General features: G+C 40.7%; 1 protein-coding gene and 1 non-coding gene across 6 annotated transcripts in view; both read right to left on the reverse strand.

Moving 5' to 3' along the window:
* Positions 1-23,915, reverse strand: part of OPCML (opioid binding protein/cell adhesion molecule like) — a 1,279,663-nt gene that overhangs the window by 516,624 nt on the left and 739,124 nt on the right. The window lies entirely within an intron of this gene.
* On the reverse strand, positions 11,908-12,029 carry LOC111762918 (small nucleolar RNA SNORA32). The gene has a single exon (XR_002795912.1). It is a non-coding gene; the product is annotated as a small nucleolar RNA SNORA32 (small nucleolar RNA).

Raw genomic sequence — 23,915 nt, forward strand, 5'->3', positions numbered from 1 at the left:
TGACGGGAACTGAGCTGGCCAACAAGACCAGCTCTTGTGGTGGAGAGCTGTCAATGAAAAGTTGTTTGTTTTTCTTTTAATTAAATGGTGATGCAATACTCACTTGAAGGAGGATAAAAGGAAAGGTGAAGAAAACCTAGCATAATGAAAATTAAACTGTGGTATCAAATAATGAACGTGGCACACAGCCGCTGTGGTCACCAGGCAGGCTGATGGACTCTGGTCCCAGCTTGCTGACACCTAATTTTGTGACCCCCGGGAGTTCATTTGGCTTCTCAGTTCTTAATTCTTGTCTGTAAAAAGGGGCCACAACAGTCATCTGACTTACTCCAGGGACTTGTCCTGAGAGTCTTCTAGAGGACATTTAAAAGTTTGTAAGAAGCAGGTTCCTTAGGTCTGAAGGCCTCCCCGCAGCAGCTCTCCTAGCTGGAGCCCTCAGCCCTCTGGTGTGGAGTGGCTGGGAGGAAATCTGCCATGCTTCCTTCAATAGACTCAGGGCATTTCTCACGAGAATCTGCACTGATGCTTTTAACTTCTCCCCACCCCTTCCCAGGTTTCACCTCTAGATCGAATCTTAAATCTGGGGACGTGCAGAGCAACTTTTCCTCAGAATTAGAGGAACTGAGGACTAGTGACTGAACCAGTGCAAATTAGGATGGTCAAGTCTAGACATACGGCCAAAGGAATAGGGTCTAGAAGCTTCTACTCTAAGTGTTTGGAGTTTTATTGCATTGTTTGATCTGACAATAGTATGTCAGATAATATGAAGAATAATCACATGAATAACGGCATGAATTCATGCACAGTTTGATAGAAGATTTTTTTATTGGCTGGTAGTGGTCTCTGATGGTGACTGGCATAAGAAATGTTGATCATAAATTTCAGATCTGGAACATTCAAGCATTCTCTATGGGCATGACGACTAAGTAGGGCCTAGAGCAAGCTTAGAATTCAAGGATCTCAGCATTAAGTGCTTCACATTCTATTTTGCATAACTCCGGTTAAAAAGCAAACTCATCAAAGGCTCAGGTGAATTGATGGCCCGTGTGTGAGGCTGAAATCATCACTTAATGCAGGTGACAAGAGGCATCACAATAACAATTTTTCAACATACCTCACTTCACATGGCTCAGTGGGAGGCACTTTATACAAATGAAATTAAAATAAGGAAGTTATTCTCCTGTCCGGAGCCAAAAATCTAAAACAAAGCAATATGGAAACAACTGACTCCAATTTCATTTTTATTCCACAGATATTGATGACACATCTACTGTATTAGATATTTTGAACTAGGCACTTAGATAAGAAGTATATTTGAAATATTGGTAATGAAAGTACAATGCTACAAAGACCTGATTAGCCTAAAGACAAATAAGGCATGGGAGGATAAATAAATGAGCTGACGACAACACGTGACCTTCTCTATATCACACAGAGACAGAGGCAGAAACGCTTCACTGTGTTTCAAAAACAAGATGAGGTGCTATTAGAGAAGAAGATTTAAAATAGAAGTAAGGCTTTGCAAGTAATTAGTAGCAATCCATGAACTGAGTTACATTTTGCAAAAATTAAAGTGGGAAAGTTACTGAGAAAGTGAGCTGCTTCCTTCAGAGCAACATGATGTGATAAAAATATGATGGGTAAGAATAACCAACTTCAGTGTGAAGGTACTCTGAACATCTACTAAAATTCTTGTCCTGAGAAACTATAGAATAAGTCCCAGATAACAGCCATCTTCAGAAAGAGCATAATGAGTTAACTCAGAGAGTAGATCAGGGTGAAAAAATAGATTTTTCTTGTACTTAAATTTGTAATGATAGTGAAATATATTTGAAAAGACTATATCATGCATACACCATTTTGGGAAAGTAAATAAGCAAAAAAAAAAAACAAACACATTGTTTCATAATACTTATGATAACCCAGGAATTTGGGGCATTTTGAGTCCTCATTTTATAGAAGGATGAAATGAAATTTCAGAGGTATGCCAAGCACACGTTTATTTCCCTCTAGAATTAATCTCCACTCCCAATTTGCATAACGATAATCCAGCTCAATTTCCAGATGGACATGAAATATCCTCTAATTTTCCTTAAATCCTTTACTAACAAACCCTTTCACCAATCATTTCATTATATTCCTCCCTGTGTTCATCATCTCTTACCTTCTCTCTCTCAGCTCCGCCGACTTTCTCCAATCGGTAAGTCCACCAAGAATATGAAATTAAATCATTAAAACCTGCACATGCTCCTACACACCCACAGCCGATACACTCTTCTGAGTGTCTACAATGTATTGTTAAAACTCTTAAAATCTAAGTATGCCTATGCCTACCTATGTCTTTCAGGTAGCAAACCCAGTGGGCCTCATCTTTTGAGTCACTAGGTGGCTTATCTCCCTCTATTATGAGATCACACAGATAGTCAGTGTTAAAAAACATCTGAGTTGATTATGACAATGAGTGAGAACAATGTGGATTCATTGGAGATACGCAGCAGCCTGGCAGACGTGAGGACATGCCTGGCCATTTCCGATGCTCACCTCCAGGTGAGGCAGTGGACTATAGAACCGCATCAGCACATTTTACAAAAAGTCAATTAGAACGTATGAAATAAAGTGAATGCCCATAAGGAAATGTGAGTTGGGAAATGAACTGGTTAGCATTTACAGTAATTACGAGAGATTACCACCAAATTACTAGCCAAATTACTGGTAGAATGGTCATATTATTCTACTCCTTGTAATAATGTTACATACCAATTTCAAGTAATTGTACATAATTCCCTTGACTGAGTCCGGATAGTAATTTGAAACTGACACCCGCCCAGGTCTCCATCTTTCCTCTGACGTGGAGTTTTATACTGCTGAACCTGAGGACAACACACTCCATCCCTACCCTCCAGTCCTCATCTTTTGTCGTGGTTGGCTAGAGCATTAACACAGTGGAATACAAGGCTGAAAATTGTGCTGCTAGGAGGCCCATCTTACAATTGCATGGTTGTTCTCATGGCAGGATGGAGGGGCTTCTGACCAGCTCTCCAAAACCCTGGAGCCACCACAGCCTGAAATGTTAATACCACTCTCTAAGCTTTATTCACATGAAGAACTTCTTCACTTGATAACCATTTCCAGGGAGTTCTGGGAGACAACGTGACCTCTGGCTCTAGAGAAAAATGTCTAAATTGGAAGGAAAATGGGGCAGGTGATGAAGGTCCAAGGGCTTGGGTTCCCGAAGCAGAAGCTGAATTGCAGTCTGGGGTTCAAGATATTGATGAGTGACCTGCCTCCCGCAAGGATGCGAGATCAGGGAGAGAAAGGCACTGCCCAGCAATGCTTCGGACCGCTGCGGAGTCCCAGGGCAATAACATCGTGCGTCACCATGGCCCCACCTTGGTGGCCCAAGGTGGCTGGAGCTTGCCCCCGCCTTCCTGGGTCACTGGGTGTGCGCTGCCCTGAGAAGGGCAGGATGAGGCCATGAAGGAGACAGTCCACTGCACCTAAGAGGACTGGAGGAGCTGGCAGCTAGGCTGTCTTCTGACCACACTCCCATCTGGGCAGACCCTGAAGAGGGGTCTGGGCAAGGGTGCACCTCTGGGCATATGACCAGGTCAGAGCACTGTCCTAAATAAACTTTTACCCCATACTTTTATTTAGGATGAGACCTTGTATTAAAAACTGGGCAAGGCCTCTAGTTGCTGTTGGTGTTTTTTTTTTTAGGTTTTCTATTTTCAGAAAAGAAGAAATGGCACGGCCAGCTCCATTATAAAAGATACACTAGTGATTGCAAAAATGCTGTTGTTTTTTCAAATCAGCCTAAACTGAATTTCCAATTTAGCAGCCCCAACTGTGACTGCGCAGTTGCTTGCATTTGTAGTGCTGAAAAGTTGTGTTCACAGATAAGAGAGAACCATCTACCATAAGGCGACCACATTTCCCCCTTCTCCAAATCTGGGAAATGTGACTAATTTGCATATTTAGCATACATTTGCATTCTGTGCTCAATAGCCCCTAACTCTAATTATGTAAAATAAGATAAATTAGTACATCTCACTGTCATTGCTTTCGAGCCCTGTGGTTAGGGGCTAAGGAGACTTAACCCAACTTTTTCCTTCTCTTTCTGACTTTTTCCCTTCCAGAAGAGAAGTTGTCTGGCGTTCAGGCTGGGGACATTTCAAGGAAAATTCCCAACTGTGGAAGGACAGGGGGAAAGGCAAACGAAAAAGGAATGACCAATAATATTCGGGAACTAGGGATTTGCATTTCCCAACCTACCAAGTAATTTAAAAATGCCAACTTGATCTAATAGTAAATGAAAAATGAATTGTGTAAATATTTTCATAAGAAAATATAAGGCAAAGTGCTATAAAGCAAAACAAAAGTACTACAAAACCAAATATGGTTCATCATGCTGCTGGCAACATGCAAATTCCTATCAGGATGAAAATAAATGGGAAATGGGTCAGCAAAGCAACAGGAGCCTTAGATGAAGGTGGTGAATGGCCCGGTGAAGATTCCTTCATTCTGCCCCAGGCTCTGCCACTGTGGGTTATCTTGCTATTGCCCCAGACAGATGCACAGTATTTCTAGAACATTCTGGAATCTTGTTGACATTCATCAACATGCCCTGTCCATCATGTCTCACTGACTCCCGCCCCTTACTTTACCTCATGAATATTTACGAAGCACTTCCCGTGTGTGTTAGGAAACCCACTGGGGCTGAGAATATGAAGAGGAACAAGAAATACAGACCCAGCTTGCTAGGAAAGCCACAGGGAAAACTGACTGTGAAGAAAGTGCTATAAGAGAGGCGTGTAAAAAGTGTGATGAGGGCACACTCCACCAAATGCCTAGACCTGCTTGAGAATGAGTGGGAAAGCAACTGCACAGAGGCCATGAGAGGCGTCCAAGGGGAGAGAATACTTCATCTCCCTCAAACCGGAAGAGTAAGGGGTTCCATACATTGATGACAGAAGGGGGAGGGGCAGTTCTGGGGAGCTTGGGGGTTCCAGCCAGTGGAAATTAGGGAAGTACGGGTATAAAAGCACTTTCCTTCCTGCATTTGAGCGCCCAGTGAATAGTTCCAAAAATGCACAGTGTGGTTAGGAGAATAAAGAGAAAGGAACTGCACCTGGAATGGTTAGGAAAGACATAGAGGAGGTGAGACTTTCATTTTAAAACAAGAATGGTCAGGTTAGAGGGCAAGGAACCCCAAGGAGGAAGGCGCAGCAGAGGGTTTATTCAAGAAATTAAATACTGAAGTCATGCAAAGGCAGTCGTAAAACAGCATTTTGTAAGGGGTGGAGGCCATTTAAGTTCGTGTGTGTGTGTGTGTGTGTGTTTTAAATAGAGGTGAGGAAGCATTTCATATTAATAGCTATTTCATGTCAGGCACTGCACTAGGCACACATACATAATCATTCTTCATGGGAGATGTGACAGATGAATTAGGAAAATACCTTCAGAGAGCACAGAATTAATTAGCCCTGGAGACAAGAAGGTCTGTGGAAGCTGTTGTAATACTCCAGGTGTTAAGGAATTAAAGCTCTGAGCTAGGCTAGTTCCAATGGGAATAACAATAAAGGACAGGTACAAATGGCATTTTGAAGAAGGGCTTATACAGCATGATTGAATTTAGGTTGGGTTGGTAAACAAGAATGATGCTGAAGCTTTGATTCTGATTAAATAGGGGAATGACAGTAACAGGGAAATCAGGATGATGGGCAAAATCAAAGAGAAGGCAGTGAACATTAATTACGTGTATTGAGTATTTACTTGTCAACTTTACATTCATTAACTCATTGAATCATCATAAATCCCTATAAGTTTATCCTCAGTTTCCAGATGAAGGGATTGCATATCAGGAGCGTTTTGCAAACTGTTCAATTGCACAAGACCAATAAGTTGCAGAGCCAAAACCAAATCCTGGATCTACTGTATTTCCAAGTTCTATATGAGCTCTCTTTAGTATGCTTCATATGTTGTGTTTGGGCTTAGATGTGGTGAGTTTGAGATAATAGCAGAGCATGTAAGAGGAAATACCTAGTGAGCAGTTAGATGTAATGGGACTGTCGATTTATAGTGCTGGAAGGCATCTTTAAAATTACATATCATAGAACCAAAGTTCCAAAAAAGATTAAGGCCAGGATTAGCCATTTGGAAAAAATTCACATGAGCAGATAAACAAGAACACCATGTGAGGGAGAATACATATTAGAGGGCTAATGATTGTACTTTGGTGCGCCTGCCATTTAGGAACAAGCCAGTGGATAAAGCAGAGGCTTCTGGAAAAGGAGCAGAAAGTGAAGGACATGCCATGTCAGGAAAGGCAGACTTGAGAAGAGTGTAGTCAAGAAGTCAAAGAAAATGACTGAGGAAAGGTAACTGTGTATGGATGCAGTAGAATAGTGGTTGCTTTAGAGAGGACTTGCCAAAGAAACAAGAAAAATAATGTGAGGAGACAAACAGGTGAGAATGATTGCCTGGGATTTTTTTATTTGACTGGGTCTTGGGAAAGAAAAGAAAATTTGTATCCCAAGTTACAAAACAGCTTAAGATTTTGCTTTGTTCATATGAAAACTGTTTACTGCCATATACAAACTCAGGGTGATCCTTGTAGTTTTGCACAATATTTCAATAGTGGCCATAAGTAAAAGTTTAAGTGACTTGCCATGCAAAAAAAAAAAAAAAATCAGGAGCTATAAACTTATTTTTACAAAATATATAGCTGATGTACCCAAAAGCTTTATATCACGGCTGAGAAATGGCTGCTCAGATCTATGACACAACAGTATAAAAACTATGGCTTCCAACAGGAGACTGCTTCCAAAGGAAGAAGTTTAATTGCATGAAGCTATCCCTACCCTGTGCTTTGGGACAAAAATTTAGGATTCATCATGGGAAATGGTCATCCTCCACCTGGCATCATGTGCTATCCCTTCTCCCCTACCTTCTCTTCCATCTTATAAATTAACTTACCAATGAGCCACAAATGCACCCTGCCACCAAATGCCACACGTCTCCACATGAGCCATGGCATAAGCTGTCTTCCTAAATGGACTGTGACATTGTCTGCAGAGCACAATGGCGGGCGCCACGTGAAATAGATGTCCCGAATATGGGCTACTGGTAAGGGTCCACATTTCAATGACTGCAAAACACAATATGGGTAACCACTAAAAAAGAGCATCCGTGTCCAATAATCTAAAAACACATATTGCTAATTACCATTCTCTTTGGGTGACTGAGTTAATTTCTGCCTGTGGTTAAACATGCTGTTTATACTGATTTGGTTGGGGGTCAAGGAGTGCAGAAAGAAATGACAATGAATTCCCTAATAATATGATCTGCTTCTTATGACATCACATTTTATATTATCTCATGCATGTACCTAGGATGAAGCTATACTGATAATGAAGTGGATATTAGGTGTAAGAGGACTTTCTCAAATATTAAAAAAAAATTAATTGCATTTGTGGCAATTAAAATTGAAAATATACAACCTCATCTGGCAACTGCAATAAAGAACATTTCATTTCTCTTTGGAATTAGATACCGAATTTTCATTGCCTGACATTTTTGGAAGAATTAATTTCTAAATAATGCAAACTTATAGTAGAAAATCAAAAAGTAGAAAAAGTATAATATGAGAAGTAAATTTCTCTTGGCACTCTATGACATCCATATCCTGCCTCCTCATTCCTGCTGTCTAGAGATAACCACTTAGGAGTTTTTGTATATATGTACACCCCACACAGACAGAAATGGACTCACATACACATACACTCACATGCACATACATATATACATACAATTTTATCTTTCTTCTTTGTACAAAGAATATTATAGTGCACACACTGCTTTGCTACTGAATGTTTTTTCAGTTTGCAATATGTTTAACATCTTTCCATAACACGTATTATTCTACAATATTCTTATAAGGGCTACAGAGTATTCAATTGTATGGATTACCACAATTCACCTAGCCAATCCTATATTGAAAGCTCTTTCGTTTCTTTGCCTATTTTCATTATTGCACATACTGAATACTGTTTCTGTTTTCTACTGCTCCATAACAAGCTACCTGAAATTTAGTAGAGTTCAATGACAGCCATGCTTTATGAGCAGCTATTCTATGGGTCAGGAATTAGGAGAAGACAGGAATGCTCCATGGTGTCTCAAATGATGGAGGAAGACTCGGATAACTGAGACTGTCATAGCTGGGGTTGGAGGCTCCTCTTCAAGATGGCTCTTAGTTCATAAACCCAGCATCTAGCAGGGATGACTGGGCAGGTGGGCTCCAGCTGGGAGCCTCTCCAGCATGGCAGTCTCTGGATAGGCAACTTTCTGTTACATGGCTCATCCAGAATGACTGTTTCAAGGCAGATGGACAGACTCTGCATGGTCTTTTCCAAGTTGGCCTCAGAAGAGATGCCGTGTCACTTTTGCCATATTCTGTGGTTTGCAAGCAAGTCATAGGGCAGATGAAGATCCAGGAAAGGGAGATTAGACTTCATCTTTTGATGAGATGAGAGAATGGGGGAAAGGTCAATTTGCAGAAGAGCATGTGGGCTAGGGGACATGGGTGCAGCATCTTTGGAAATACAATCTGCCACAATTGTCTTCAAAGTCTGTGCCTTCGCTTTCTCCTTGCAAAACCTCTCTTATCTTCACAAATAATCCTTTTCCTGAGAGTACTTCCATATGCCTAGCTTTCACATCCCAGAGTGTGGCCATGCCTTGCGTAGAAATTACAGACAGTCCATCTCCAGTTCATGGTCAGGAGACAGAGATTCAGTTGTATGGTTAAAAGGAGAGAACTGACTAAGTCAGACTCAAGGCACCTTTCGACTATAATATTCTATCATTCTAAGACCCTGCTTATATATTTCATGTTCCAATTCCTTGTTCTGAGACAGAGAAACAAGGGGTAGGATGGGTAGAATGCAATTCCTGTTTTCCAGTCTTTCGCACTTGCGTAATCCTTAAAGAGGAAGCCTAATGGAATGGAATGAAATAGACATCCTGCCACCTGGATTTAACACCAACTCTGCCCCTTAGCAGCTACGGAAGATGAAAGCATATTGTAGTGTTTCTAGACTTATAAATGAGGATAGTGATGCCCATTCCAGAACTATGCAAAAGAGAAAATGGGTGCACTAAAATTGCATCCTACAGTGTCTTTACTTTTCTCCTCTTCAAAATAAGTGATGGAAATGTGAAAGAAATAGGTAGGGTTGGTGGGATGAGAAATGTTTCTATCTAAGAGTGAGTCAACCAATGTAAGGGACTTTCATTTTTAAAGACCCTGCTCACACATCAGCAACTCTGTCATGCTTTCTAGCAAGTCTTAGTTTTGTAACGCACTCTGCTGACGGCCATATAAGATATATTTCCAGTTTCAGTGACAGTTCTTTCAGGAGTGTAGTTAGTATACAGGAAGTCAAGAGCAGATTAGTGGTCTACAATGTACCAGCCTGTGTCTTGTTGCTCCTGAGACCATGATGGAATGGACTTTTCCCAACATCAGCATGGACAGGGAGATGTTCAGAGGGAAATGTAGCCATTGGAAGTGCCACTGAAGAGAAATTATTGGCAAGGCTGGCAAAGATGGGTAAAGAACGGAGGATAGGAACAAGAAAAGGCCAAATGCAGGAGCTGACATGTCTACGTGCAGGGGGATCTGAGTGCCTTTATTCTTTTGGGTAAGCCATTGTCAAGGACCATGCTCCTCACACCCGATGTGAAGTGTAAAATACCAGCTGTCTAGATTTCTCCTTATTTTCCTGGCCCAGCATGAGTTTATTTTTTGGGTCGGACTAACTGGAATGGATAATATTCTCTGGAGATCAGAGGCTGTGCGCTGTCGCTGATGTGTGACAAATAGACGCCCAGTCATGCTTTCAACTGGCTCAGTGAAGGATGGACAGTGGGAAGGAATGAGAAGCAGTCAGTGGATGCCTTTCTTTTCATTTATTTCAATTCCACCCCTCCAACTCATCTACTGTCCTTGCAAAGCATAAGGGAAAGAAAATGTCATTTCTCAGGAGATGCGACAAAGGTTATTTGCTTGGAAAAAAGCGCTGTCTTAAATAAATGAAAGTTGTCCCTATTATTCGTCTGTTTGTTTGGTGATCTTTCTTTCTTTTTTTTTTTTTTTGGCTCCTTCTCAGTCACCCCATAAATCACTGAAGCTCACCTTACCCTTCCCTGAGTTTGTAGGAGTTTCTTACACAAAGACATACGAAAGGGCCAAATGCAAATATCTCTAATGTCTTTTTTTCCAAACCAAACTGCATTTTAATAATTGAAAGCCGTGGCTCTTTCACTCACTTGATAAATTATTCACCAATTTTACAACAGAAAAAAGAAAAAAAATCAGTTCACTTTACAAGTTCTGGAACATTAAATCATGTCAGAATAGATGAAAAGGATAAATCAGTCCTAAACTCTTAGAAATCATACATTTTATTTCTTTATCAGAGAACATTGTCGCAGATTATAGGGCACCTGGCAGCTGGAGTGGTTTTTCCGGACTTAAGTACAGGCACAAAGGGAGGATGGCTGCATAAGAATGAAAGAGTATGCGCCGGCATATCCACCTGTTTGCCTCGGGACTGTAACTTCAAGTACCGCAGCAAAGAAATCCTCTAGGATAGATAAATGAGGAAACCTGATTTTGCTCAAGATAACTCAGTTTAAGTTTGAGACTAAGGGAGTAAGTTGCAATAATGTTGGTTCCTATAGCTCTTGAGTTCAAATACACCTTACATCCTGCCCCCAAGCGCAAGCAGGTAGTAGGGGGTTGCTTGCTGTTGAAACATTCACCAGGAACAGTCTTCAGATTCTTAGCAAGCAAGGGCTTCTGACCACAGGGAATGGAAGCTCTCCACTCAGAAGAGACCTTTGGATGTGTATCCAGAATGATAATAATTCCCCAGCAACACAGTCACCTTCCCACTGCGGAGCCCGGAACGTTTCCAGGCACCTCCTAGCTCATCAGAAAAGCGCAGTCACTGAAGGTTCACCTGATGGACACAGCAAGTGGCCACACTGAACTGGTAGATTTTCCTTCGCAGCGTTTCCTACCAGAGAGGTGTCCTTCTTTTAGATAACGTCCAGGATATACTAATATGTATGTTATTGATATTTCTGTCATTCAACTTCCATGTTTCTTTATCTCACAATGGTGACAATCTTAACAGGAAAACTCATTAAGAGCTCACACCCCAATCAGGATAGGGATGCGGCTGTTATACTTCCGGGACTTGCCTAACAGAGCACTGGCATGTAGTAGAGGTAAACAAATGCTTGTTTTTCGTTTTTGTTTTTTATTTTTGAAACTGCTAAATTTATTTTATTTCCTCCACAGAGAACACTAGAGAAACTCTGAGCCAAAAATACATTTCTACCGTGTAGAGTATTTTTGTCATGTGTAGCATAAGTTAATAAATTTTTATTTACAGTATTCAGCATATGATCATTACTCTATTTAATTATCAAAGTCAACTTAGTTCCTCTGAGGCTTCAAACAAGATTTATCTTCAAGTTAGCCCTTTTAACAAGAATCCACAGCTGTTTTCAGGCAGCCCTGCACAATAACAATAATATACAGGTTATTTACAGAAATGAGTTCTGGAGCCAGTTTCCTTCTGTTAACTCCACCAACATTATACCTGGTGAATAGCAACCCAGAAGGATTGTCGTTTGGATTATCCAGGTAAAGGACATTTGCAAGCAGCCTAAGCCTATGTGGTCCAATAGCCATTACCAGATTTCAAAGATACATAGCATGAAAGAAATGTAAACTTTCATTGATTACAGATGATATTAGAACATAACATGTAGTTTGCATTATTTCTATTGATGAGTGCTGATACAAGCAATGTACTGAAATAAAACAAGGAGGTAGAATGTTCCCAATAAGCTGAACGCTGGCAAGGTAGCAAAAAGAAAACCTAGCGGGGAATTTTTTTTACGGTCACCTCCGCAGCAAATCAGAAATTGCATCCTAAAAGCCTTGGTAATGACTATCAATTGCTTGTCTATTGAATGAACAAACATAGAATTCATAGACACGACTCTAAAATTTAACTGCATGCATGCAAAAGGGTGTAGTCACTGCTAACTATTACATTTTAGTGCACATAGATGTGCTCTTGATTTATTTTTAATTTGAGAGAACCTAAAACAATTTCATATTTTAGGCAAGGAATTCTGGCCGGTGTTTTCACCCTCATTAACAAGGCAGCTTTTTATCTTTCAAGGGCTTTTGTAATGTTTGCCTGCCTTCCACTCCTTTTTACCTTCCTAATCTAGATTTTTAAAAAATGACTACGATGTCTATTTTCCAGGAATTCTGATATCAGGGGTATGTGTGGAAGCATCTGAGTATTGTTTAAAATGTTTTATCTCCTAGTTCAAAGAAATCTTATATAAAGCTAGAACCATCTCCACTCACATCACCTTCCTTCAGATCTGCTCAGTTTCTGGGGGAGTCCAGTTACAAATGAGCCAAACTTTTATAAATTCATGATTCTTTCATTTTATTTCAATAGGATAGATGCAGATTTCCACAGTAGTCTTGGAGGTCAGAGAAGTGAAAAACCAAACAAGAGAAATTGTTGAGTTTCTAGGGTGTGTTATTTCTACATCCAACCTTTTACCCAAATAATTTAAAGGGTTTGCAAGGATGCATATAAGAGATCAATATAAAATAAAGAAAAATGATCCTGGATTAAGAAATCATATAGTAGGGTTAGAGCTGGCCATCTTAGTACTTTCTCTACTTCACCACCTTCTCCCCTTAGGTGTGCCAACACCTTGTTTTTGTCCCATTTTGTAGGATTATGCAATTTCTAAATAACAGCCAAAGTAATTTGTCTCTTCAGGGAAGTCAACATGCATAATTTAGCACATTTAAATAAGCAAGTAAAAGGCATTCAAAATCTTTCTGGGTTACTCTTAGAAATTTACTTTACAAAAATTATTTTGGTTTACTTTCCTAAATTCGACTAGCTCCCTTGGTTAAGTTGTTAACGTCATTGACAACTGCTTTTACATCTTTAGGAGAATGAAAATTGTGATTATCACTCTTGGAAATCAGGTCTGAGCTTACAAATCAAATCATTTCAAGGGAGATATTCTCTGACACCTTAGCTAAAGTAACTGATCTCACTCCTACCTCTTCCTCTTTCTTCCCGTAACTTTCTATTATTTTCTTTTAAAAAATTACCAATATTTTAAATTGGTAAAAAATTACCAATATTTTAAACTGTTTCTGTGTGAATGATCTTTTCTACCTCTCCCTCACTAGAATAAAGAGTCTATGAGGGCAGAGACTTTGTGTGCCCTGTTCACTTTTATGTACCTGGTACCTAGAAAGGTGCTTAAGAAATGTTTGTTTTATTAATGAATGGAAGAAAGAAGAAAGAAAGAAAGAAAGAAAGAAAGAAAGAAAGAAAGAAAGAAAGAAAGAAAGAAAGAAAGAAAGAAAGAAAGAAAGAAAGAAAGAAAGAAAGAAAGAAAGAAAGAAAGAAAGAAAGAGAGAGAAAGGAAGGAAGGAAGGAAGGAAGGAAGGAAGGAAGGAAGGAAGGAAGGAAGGAAGAAAGGGAGGGAGGGAGGGAGGGAGGCAGGGAGGGAGGGAGGGAGGGAGGGAGGGAGGGAGGAAAAAGAATTCTGGTTTGCCAAAACAATGAACTTTGGGGTAATAGCTTTCCTCCACTAATTTGGTACAACTGTACAATTACTTTCTTCACCATTTATTATTAGCTGGGTGATTATGTCAGCTTCATGCATGAAAGTCCTTTAACACCCAGACCTCCTGAACTTTCTTCTCTCTATGACCCTCTCTGTTCTCCTTCAATTCCTACCTGCTGAAATGGAGGAAGAGCTTCCTTCTTCCTGAGGTTCCTCCCTCACCTGTCCTCCTTCTCAAGGACCCGCTCTGCCAACTCTCTTGGTTGCATTTCCTCTGCACACTTCCAGCAGCATTTAAGAGTATTTATGTGAATTAAAATAGGAATACTAAAACATGAATATTCAAGTTCCTCTCTTCTGTCCCTTCAAAGAGGCAGAAGCCTTTGCCCCTAGACCTTCACTTGAAATGTCTCTCTCATTGTGTTAATGGTAGCAACAGAGTTAAAGGGGGCTTGGGGAGATGGAGAGGGCAGAAATAGCCAAATATGGAGGACAAAGGGCAGAGTTCATCTCCTAATAGCCTGATTCTAAATGCATGCCAAGGAGACTGGAGCAGAAAGACATATGCTGATTGGATTTGGAGGACAGTTTGGGGTGGTTGAAAATGGAAAGCTGTTTGAGGTGGGAGGGGGGCAATTGCTGGGCATATGAACTATTGAGATATGAACATAAAAGAGAATTTTAAGATACTTTGGTATGTGTTATAAACCAGGGAAAAGGTTCATTTACTTTTAAATAAATATTTGATATTGTTGTTGCAGAACTGTTATTTGCTTGAACGGGGCGAAGGAGGGGGCCATAATCTGAAAGCAAGAAAATGTGGCTTTACATGGTTTACACTCAGATTCAGCACACTCAGATGTTATACTTGGGTCTTGAGAAACACCTTCCTGTGCATACTATATCTCTTTCCCAACTTCGGTGAAGGGTTGACTCCTTTCACTGCATATAATTCCTCAATTCCTATTCCCATTTCACCCTCTGCCACCAACCTTTCACACCTCTGTCTAAGCCAGTCTTTGCTTCTGGGCCTTTATTTTTTCACTGCTCTGAATTATTTGTCAGGTTCCTCATATTGGATCTAAGAAAACCCCAACCTATAACTTCCAGGTTTGCTGACATCTCAGGCTCCAGAAACACAGGTCTTTGAACCACAACTATTGGAAGAGCAGATTTTCCCCAAATGCAGCCCCATTTGCTCCTGCCACTGGCCACTAAGCCAGCCTGCCCCTTCTGTTCTTGTTTGGTCCAACAATATGCTCAAGCTCGGGTATACTGAACCCAGTGCATGGCTTCCTTGTAGTTTCACCTCTTAGTCTTGAGATAAAGGAAAAGGGGCTTCCTTAGCACCTCACCTCTGAGGGTGCAACTCACAGACCATCGGGACTCTATGCAAGAAGCATGAGGCATCTCCCTAATTTCCAACTCTCTCTTTGCCAACCTCTTCGGGAGGCTAGGGAGGGCAGTTAGTTAGCAAGGTGCTAAAACCAGTTTTCAGTCAACTCCTTTGCAAGAACTGCCAGAGGTTCATCACATTCCTTTGTAATAAGGGCTTAGTTGGCACCATTCGCTTGGGGGCCTCAATCAAAACTGAAAGAGAATGTCAAATTAAACCACAGATGGCATGCTCTTTCTCTTTCTTGCTCATCTCATGCCCTCAAGACAGGGTGAGGAACTGTCTATGTAATTTCATTTATTAAAGTGCTGTGTAATTGTTTCTTTGACTGGCTCCATCCATTAAATTAAGAACATCTTGAAGGTAAATGTTTTTTTAAAAAAACAAATCAATTTTATTGATATATATTACTAAAGCATACAATTCATTCAAAGTTCACAATCAGTGGTATTTGGTATAATCACGAAGTTGTGCGTTCATCATTCCAATCAATATTAAAGCATTTTCATTATTTCAATAATAATAATAATAAACAAAAAACGAAGAAAATTTCTCACCTATCAATCTCTGTTTCCCCTGCTGTATAAAGCTTATGTTTTATACAGCAATAAATTATTCTTGCACCATTATTTATTTTTTTATTAAGCAGTTTTAGGGAAACAGATGTGGCTCAACCAGTTGGGCTTCCATCTACCATATAGGAGGTCCAGGGATCGATTCCCAGGGCCTCCTGGTGAAGGCAAGCTGGCCCATGCGGCCCACCTAGGAATGCTGCCCCAAGCAAGGATGCCGGCCAAAGTGGAGAGCTGGCAAAGCAAGATGATGCAACAAGAGACACAGAAGAGAGAAAATAAGAAGACATAGCAGAACAGGGGAGCTGAGGTAGTATAAGAGAGTAATCGCCTCTTTCCTACTCCAGAAGGTCCCAGGATCAGTTCCCAAAGCTGCCTAATGAGAAGACAAGCAGACACAGAAGAACACACGGCTAATGGACACAGAGAGCAGACAACTGGGGAACAGGGTGGTGGGGAGAAATAAACAAATTGAAAAAAAATCTTTTTAAAAAAAGCAGTTTTATTGAGATATATTCACATATCATATAATCTATCCAAAGTGTATAATCAATGGCTTTTAGTATAATCACAATGTTATACATTCATCATCTCAAAAATTTTAGAACAATTTCATTACTACAAAAAGAAATACTCTGCATGCCTTAGCATTCCTTCCTCAGACCTACATTACCACTAATCTAGTTTCATCTTTATAAATTGATTTATATTTACATTTTATATGAATGGAATCATACAATATGTAGTACTCTGTGTCTGGCCTCCTTCACTTAGTATAATGTTTGTTTTGTCTGATATTAATATTTTATAATATTAACTTACATTTGTTCAGTTTCAAAGAAAAATGGTCCTATATAGGCAATTCAGAATTCACAAAATATATTTATATTTCCCATAATATACTTAATTCACAATAGGGTAATCATACAGTATTTGTCCTTTTATATCTGGCTTGCTTCACACATGTCTTCCAGGTTCATCCATGTTGTCATATGTTCCACAACTTCATTTCTGAAGGTAAATCTTTGTCTTTACATCATACACACACATTCACAAAACCAACAACATACTCCACTATCACATTCCTTCAGTTATGACTTGTTCTTTTCTCCTCTGAGCACCCAAATGTCAGGTAAGAGCCATCTTTGTTTATTCTCTGCATTTCATTACCTCCCATTTGGTTTTTCACTCACTAACATCTAAGTTCTGGTCTCATCACCAGACTGAAACACTTTTCACTAATGTTACCATTTAACTTGCTATTAAATCCAGTAGGTATTTGGTCAGTCTTTACACTTGATTTACAGAAGTATTTGGTTCTTCGAGCAATACCTTCCTTCTTAAAACAGTCTTTCTTGGGCTTCTGATATTTTAAAATAGCCTTACTTTCCTGTTAACTTCCTGACTGATCTTTTTCTCTCATCCAAACTCAAATTCAAAGCACTAAACACTGAAGAGCCCCAAGGTCCTTTCCCAGGCAAGCTCCTGCTTCTGCTTGTACTTCCTCTTCCATAAAGCTGATCCACACCCATGCCTTCAGCAGCGAACACTGCTCAGTAGCTCTCAACAATCTTCTGAGCAGGAGACCTCCTGCTTCTATTCCCTGAACAACTCTAGCTCAACGGCAGTTTGAAATAGTCACATGCAAAGAAAGCTCATAATGTACTCTTCCAGTCTGGTCTTATTTCTATGCCTTCTATTTTGGTGAATGGCCTACCAGCCATTCATTTTGGCTAATCAGAAAACTGGGTATCGTTTGTGATATTTCTATTTTCTTCCTCTCCAACAGCCACTCTGATTTTATGCTCAAAAAGTCTTTCAAATCTGTGCATTTTCCCATCTCCACCCATCACTCCAGTCTAAGTCCCCATCATTTTTCATCTAAACGGTTGCATTACCTCCCAAGAGGGGTCCCCCAAGTACACTTAGCCCCTCATGTTCCTTCTCTGTTCACATCCAGAATTGTCTAAAAACAAACTAAAAATTGTTCCTGCAGTCGTTTCTCCCCACTCCACCCCCTCATATCTTTTATTGGCTTAATAAAAATGATGCTTCTCAATGTGCTCTTCAGATTTGGCCTTGCTCAGGGCTCCCCGAGCTCCTCAGGGCCTTTGCACATGCTGCTCCTTCCCCCTCAAACCTTCCTGAATAAAATGAATTCCAACTCACTGGATTTCTGCAACCACAAGCCTGCCTCAAGAGTCCTAACTAGGACTAACGCCTCTCTCAAACCCCTCTCCCCATTAAATCCACTTCTGCTTTATTGCAATTTTACCTTGGCTTCTATGATGGTGCAAAATGTCTCCCCTCTTTGTTCCTCATTGCAGCCCAGTGCTTGATACAAGGGACAGGCTAAATAAGCATATGTTAAACAATTAAACCTCACCAAAAAAGAAATTACCAATGAACAATGAGCAGTTCCTTGATATACTAAGTCAATGACTGAATGAAATTACTTTGCTTTTTCGAGCCTCAGTTTCCTAAATATGCAATGGGAAAATAATAACTACTTTACAGAGCTGTTTAAGGACGAATTGTAATAACATATTCAAATAGCCTAGTGCAGTGCTTGTTACGTAAGATACAACCAATGAAGGTTAGCAAAATGTGCACAGAAGGCCATGAAGAGAGTGGATGATGAAGTTGAATCAGACAAACCTCAAAACTAGGGCAACACATTTGGGGTGCAGATTCTCCACTATTGTAAATGCAGCAGCCCTAGTCACCCCATTCTCCCTAGGAAAGACTTTCTCAGCAGTGGTCCCCTGCAATTCCTCTGCTTTCACCTGGGCTTTTTATTTTTCTGTTACAGCAGGAGAGTCATCAGCAGCAGTAAAAGAGAAAAGATACAGACATAAAAGAAAGAATGATAGTTTTCAGGATGGCAAGTAGATTATTCAAATGCGTTTTGATTTACACGTGACAGATGTGTTTCTGAAAAATATGTGTAAACTGAATCATACTTTGAATTCACAAGGGAATCTTGGTATTTAAAGGAATTCTCTCTTGAGTATTTTTGGGGAAAAAAAATCACCAACCTGATGACTAACCTTTCCCCCCTTCACGAGTAGCAGGGGCATTATGTAATGGGCTTTTAGTCCAGAGGGGCTAAATTTATGTATGGTTTATGTAAATGAAGATTCTTTTAAATGTTAATTTATGACGGAAAACCATCAGCTGGGAGGCCAGCTAGAAAAGGCGATCGATAAATCAGAGCTTCCAGGCTTCTTAACTATGGATTACAGCATGTCTGAGATTTCCCCACCTTCCCTTAGAGATTTAACATTCTTAGAGACCAACATTCTTCATTCCAAACTTGCTCATAACTCACGCATGGATTTGTTATCTTAGCGAAGATCAGACTCAAGAAGTCAGGGATCACAGATGAAGTAGTTAATAGTTCAATTAGCTGGGAGGAATGTAAAACAAAGAACTTTCTGAGGGTTCTCCAAGTGAGAGACTGTGCGAAGTGCTTGGCAGAGTGCGCAGCCCCGGTGGGCGTGCACTAGCTTTATTTCTGTGGCTCAGCTACTTAGCTGCTAGTGATGCAGATCACCCTGAACCATGGGACAAAGACCAGAGAACCAGACAAAGGCCTGGAGCCAGAGGAAGAAAGGAGGAACTCCAAAAGAGATCACAGATTTTTATTCAGCTACAAAGAGAAGCCTAGCACTGTCAAAGGCTATCCATATATGATCAGAGAACAGGAGACCTTTAGATAATATTTATGCCCTACACTAGACTATGCTGGGCTCTGAAACTGCAATGAGTAGCTATCATTTCACTGTTCTTATTTATCTAACACCTGGAGAAGTCTGACATCGCAGTCAATTGTGTGGCTTCTAAAAGGTGGTGTTCCATGGTGGAAAGAGAAACAGATTAGGGCACAGAGCGTGAGTCATAGGTGTGACCTTTCCACCACATCAGCATGACCTTGGGCAAGACCCTGGACCCTGAACCACATTTCTCTCCATGTAGAGGGTCCAACTGGGCTCTAACACAGGCTCCAGTTCTAAGAATAGGAGTTCCTGGCCCCAGACAGGGTGAGACACAATGGGCATTTTCTCAAAATGAGTTTAGATTACTCACTATTGAGAAAAATAAGAGAGGAGGTAAAGAATAAACTGATTGGCTCATCACCCCTCTCCAAGTCCAGATTAAGCTAATGGAATGGTGCAACAGTAAAGCAGGGCACCCCTCATTGAAGACTCTTCCCCCAACCTCTTCATTCATTGCTATTTTATCCCTTCCCTTTATGATCTGAAGGAGAAAAAAATGTATGTATATGTGTGTGTGTGTGTTGTGTGTGCTTTTTCATTGTTTTCATTGGTAATGCTTGACGGAAGTGGTGTTGAATTGCAGTTCCAAGATCTGTCTTTGATAGATGGCATCCTCTATTTGAAATGAGTAATTGGTTATGTGGCCTTCAATCGTATACCAAGATAATGCCAATATATAATCCTAGGTATTAGGGGTTGTTATTTTCTGGTGAGTCATAGAAGTTTTGCCTTGGGGGAGAGAGGAGAAGAGATGACCTCACACACAGCTGGAAAAGATCCTGGCCATCCCCTTTCTGAGCTCAGCAATTCACTATCTAACCGTTCAGCAAATGTTTTTCACCCATTTGGCCATTAGTACAGCATAAACACCAAACAGAGGAGGATGCATTTATATCAAATAGTGTGACACCTGTCATGAACTGCTCAGCACTTGTCCATGTCCAGATCCCTGGCTCCAACAAACTGTAAAATAATAATAAAGAACATAAATAACAACAGCAGCAGCTAAATTATTTTTCCATCCCAATTGATTCTTTAGATGGCATGTCATCTTGACAGATCTATTTTGATCGAGATATCTAATTGACTAGAATTCGCAATACTCTTGAATTTGTGACCCCCGACTTTTGTGAAATAAATGCAATTTGGAGAATTATTTCCAAACAACAACAGCTACTCCTCTGGGAACTTACTACTGCTTCTAGATTTTGAAATTGTTGCTGAACCACCTGCTGACTAAGCTATTAAAACTAGGTGTTTTGTTTGGATTTCAGGCTAATAGTTTCATAAATTCAAAAGCAAGAAATACCGCAAAAGTCTGCAGAAAGTCAGGCACTTAGGGGAGAGAGATGGCCAGGAAGCTAGCCGGGACACAGGCACTGGGCTCCTCCCACTGGTCTACTAGGCAGGCAGCCTCTTCTGGGCATTTTGAGTGGTGGAATTCAGAGCTGTGGGAGACATGTCCAGTGAAACCCTAAAGAGGTATATTGCTTTCTTCTCCAGACCTAAAACTTGGACTGTGCTTAACACATTTTTCAATAAAGAAACCAAACCCTTTTGAGACCAACAGAGTTTCAGGTTAAATGGAAACCCTGACTAAGCCTCTCTGCTCCATACAGTGGGACTCCCTTTCCTGGAGAACTTTGGATTGAGCTATGTGCCAAACGCTGCGTAAGCCCTAGCTGGATCATCTCTCTGGGATTTCACAACACTGCTGTGCAGTCGGTGGCAACGTGATACTATTTTATAGTTATTGAGGCTCAGAGACATGATATAACTCGCCCAGTGTCTCACAGAGGGCAAGAAGCACACTGGGACTGGAAAGCTGTTCTGATTCCAGAGACCAAAGTTTAACCACCATACTGTGTAAATAATTTCCAGAGATGGAAGGCTGCATACAGACCAGTAGGACAAAGGGGCCTTCATCGTGCAAACTTAGGAGGGATTCTCATTAAAAACATTTCAATAGAGGCAGGAGGGCCTAGTGGTAAAAATAAAGGAGAGGGGGAAGCTCTTGAGACAACCTGTCTGTTTATAAATTCCAGCTCCAACTCTTCCTTGCAATACAATTTTGAGTTAGTTACCGAGGGTTTCGAAGTCTCAATTTCACGTATGTGTAATGAGGATAATATCCTTATCCACCTCTTTGGTTGTTAAGAGAATTAAATGAAAAAAAGCAGAAAGTCACTGCTGACACATAGCCAATAACCAATAAATGGGAACCATTATTTGATTAACAATGCATGTCATATTCACAGCCTTCAGCAACGTCTCAAGTGCACACATGTTCTAAATGGAAGGAATGTTTCAGAATGGGAGCATGAAGCCTCCCAATTTTGAAAGGGTTTCTTGAAATGCAGCCCAAAATATGACTTTTGAGGGTCTCCAGCTATTACCGAGATGGCTTCCAGAAAGATCCATGCAGTGATTATTAGAGTCCTGCCTGCCATCCTGCGGTGTACGCAGAGGGCATGTACAATTCTCTTCTTTCTTCTCCTTGCTGCCTTTCTACTTTCTCTTTCCCTTTGCCTCTACCAGACTGGAGGCACTTTTCATCAATGTATTAATCCATGGCTAAAATATGACTCATGGAAGGAATGCAAAGGAGTCTTCTTTCAGCAGGCAAGGGCCTGGGGGCAGATTCTCATTAGAATGCTTTACAATAATATCAATCAGTATTAAAAATGTATGTTCTACTCAATTTTTAAAACATCTTAAATAAATCTTTAAATAAAGCTATTTTGTTTTATCTTCAGGGCTCTGTGAATAGTCAGCCCTAAAGGCCCTCTCCCCCCATGTACAGACCCGAAATTGCTCTCTACAAAAGCCTCCATGCATGACTTCCTGGGGGGTCTCTATGCTGGTGAGTCAAGTCTTTGGGGTGATGTTAATTCTCTGTTTGGGAACAGCACAGCAGCAGAGGGAAGGAGTATTATTCCATTAGGCTCATTTGCTCTTCGGAACTGCTTCCCAGGGAGCAGATAGCTAATCCAGACCCTTGAGGTGCAGGCACTATTTCCCTAATGCCTGGAAAAGGTCATTGAGTCAACCGGAAAGGAAAGAAAGAGAACGCCCTTGTTGCAGGGCTGGGGAAACTCAGGGGAAGGCTGGAAACAGAACCAGGTATTTCCAGAAAGGAGTGCAGTGCCTCCTTTCAAAATACCTCTTTTGGTTAGTAAAGATTGCTTTCCTCTCCTTCCCAAGCAATGTCTCCTTGGTTGAGACCCAAATGCACACTGAATCCAGAAAAACTGGCTGGGTGTAACGAAACAGTAGTAGGACTGCCACAAAATGAAGAATGCAAGATGTTAAAAAGGTATTCCCGTTTATTTAAATAACAACAATTTGTAGGTGTCAACCAAAACAGGTCATTTCCTTGAAAGGATGACTGTTCCCTATCCCATCTGCTAAAAGCCACCGTAATTACTACAGCAGTCTCCTACTAACCAAGATTTCCTGCTTACAGTCTCACATCCTCTAATATGCCTTCTAAACTGCCATCCATTTTTATTCCAAAAAATGCTCTCCACTCATGTAACTTGGCTCCCAACAGGGGCACACAAGGCCCTTTTACGATATGACCCCTATGCATGTTTTTCCATCCCATCTCCTATCTCTCTCAGAGAAAAAAACACTGCCACATTCTTTGGCCATCTCATGGGTTTCTGTACCTGTTTGCAGGTCTTCACGCTGCTACCCTTTCCTGCAAGGCTTTTTCTCCCTTGTCTGTCGTTCGTCTATTTCAAGAAATTCAGCATCTTGTGGTGGTGCTACCTACCTGACCTCTCCACTGACCTCTTCTCCTAGCTCTCCTTTGCCCTGGAAGAATAAATCACTTTTGCTTCCATGTTCTGATTATATTTCGTGTGTTTCTCCATCACATACCCAGCATGGTCAAGTCTGCTCAGTAGTTGATTCAACTCCATACCTAGCACAGGAGCTGGCCCCTGGTGGACAGATGTGACAGTTTGATGGATGGACCCCAGAAAATTGTGTCCTTAAAGCTAATCCATTTATCTGGGTGTGAACCTATTCTCAGTGAGACTTTTTGATTAGATGACCTCAGTAGGGTGTGACCCAGGGTGGGTCTTAATCTTCTTACCGGAGTCCTTTTAAGCAAAATGAATACAGAGAGACACAAGAGAAAAAGCTACAGCAGCAAAAAGAGAAAGCCACAAGATTGAAGAGTTGAAATGAACAGAACTCAGGAATAAGGAAGCCAAAAGCTGAAGCAGCAAAACCTGAAGAAAATGGAGAGACCAGCAGATGCCTCCATGTGCCAGTCTTCAGGAAGAAGCATCACCTTGATTTAGACAATTTCACAGCCTCAGAAGTACAAGCTGCTAAGTTGATACATCCCCATCGTAAAAGCCAACCCACTTCTGGTATATGGCTTTCTGCAGCATTTTGCAAAGTAAAACAATAGCCAAGAGATGCTGAATGATAGAATGAATCAATGCACCAGTGAATGAA

The sequence above is a fragment of the Dasypus novemcinctus genome, chromosome 27 (assembly GCF_030445035.2).
Source record: "Dasypus novemcinctus isolate mDasNov1 chromosome 27, mDasNov1.1.hap2, whole genome shotgun sequence".
Taxonomy (NCBI): Eukaryota; Metazoa; Chordata; class Mammalia; order Cingulata; family Dasypodidae; genus Dasypus; species Dasypus novemcinctus.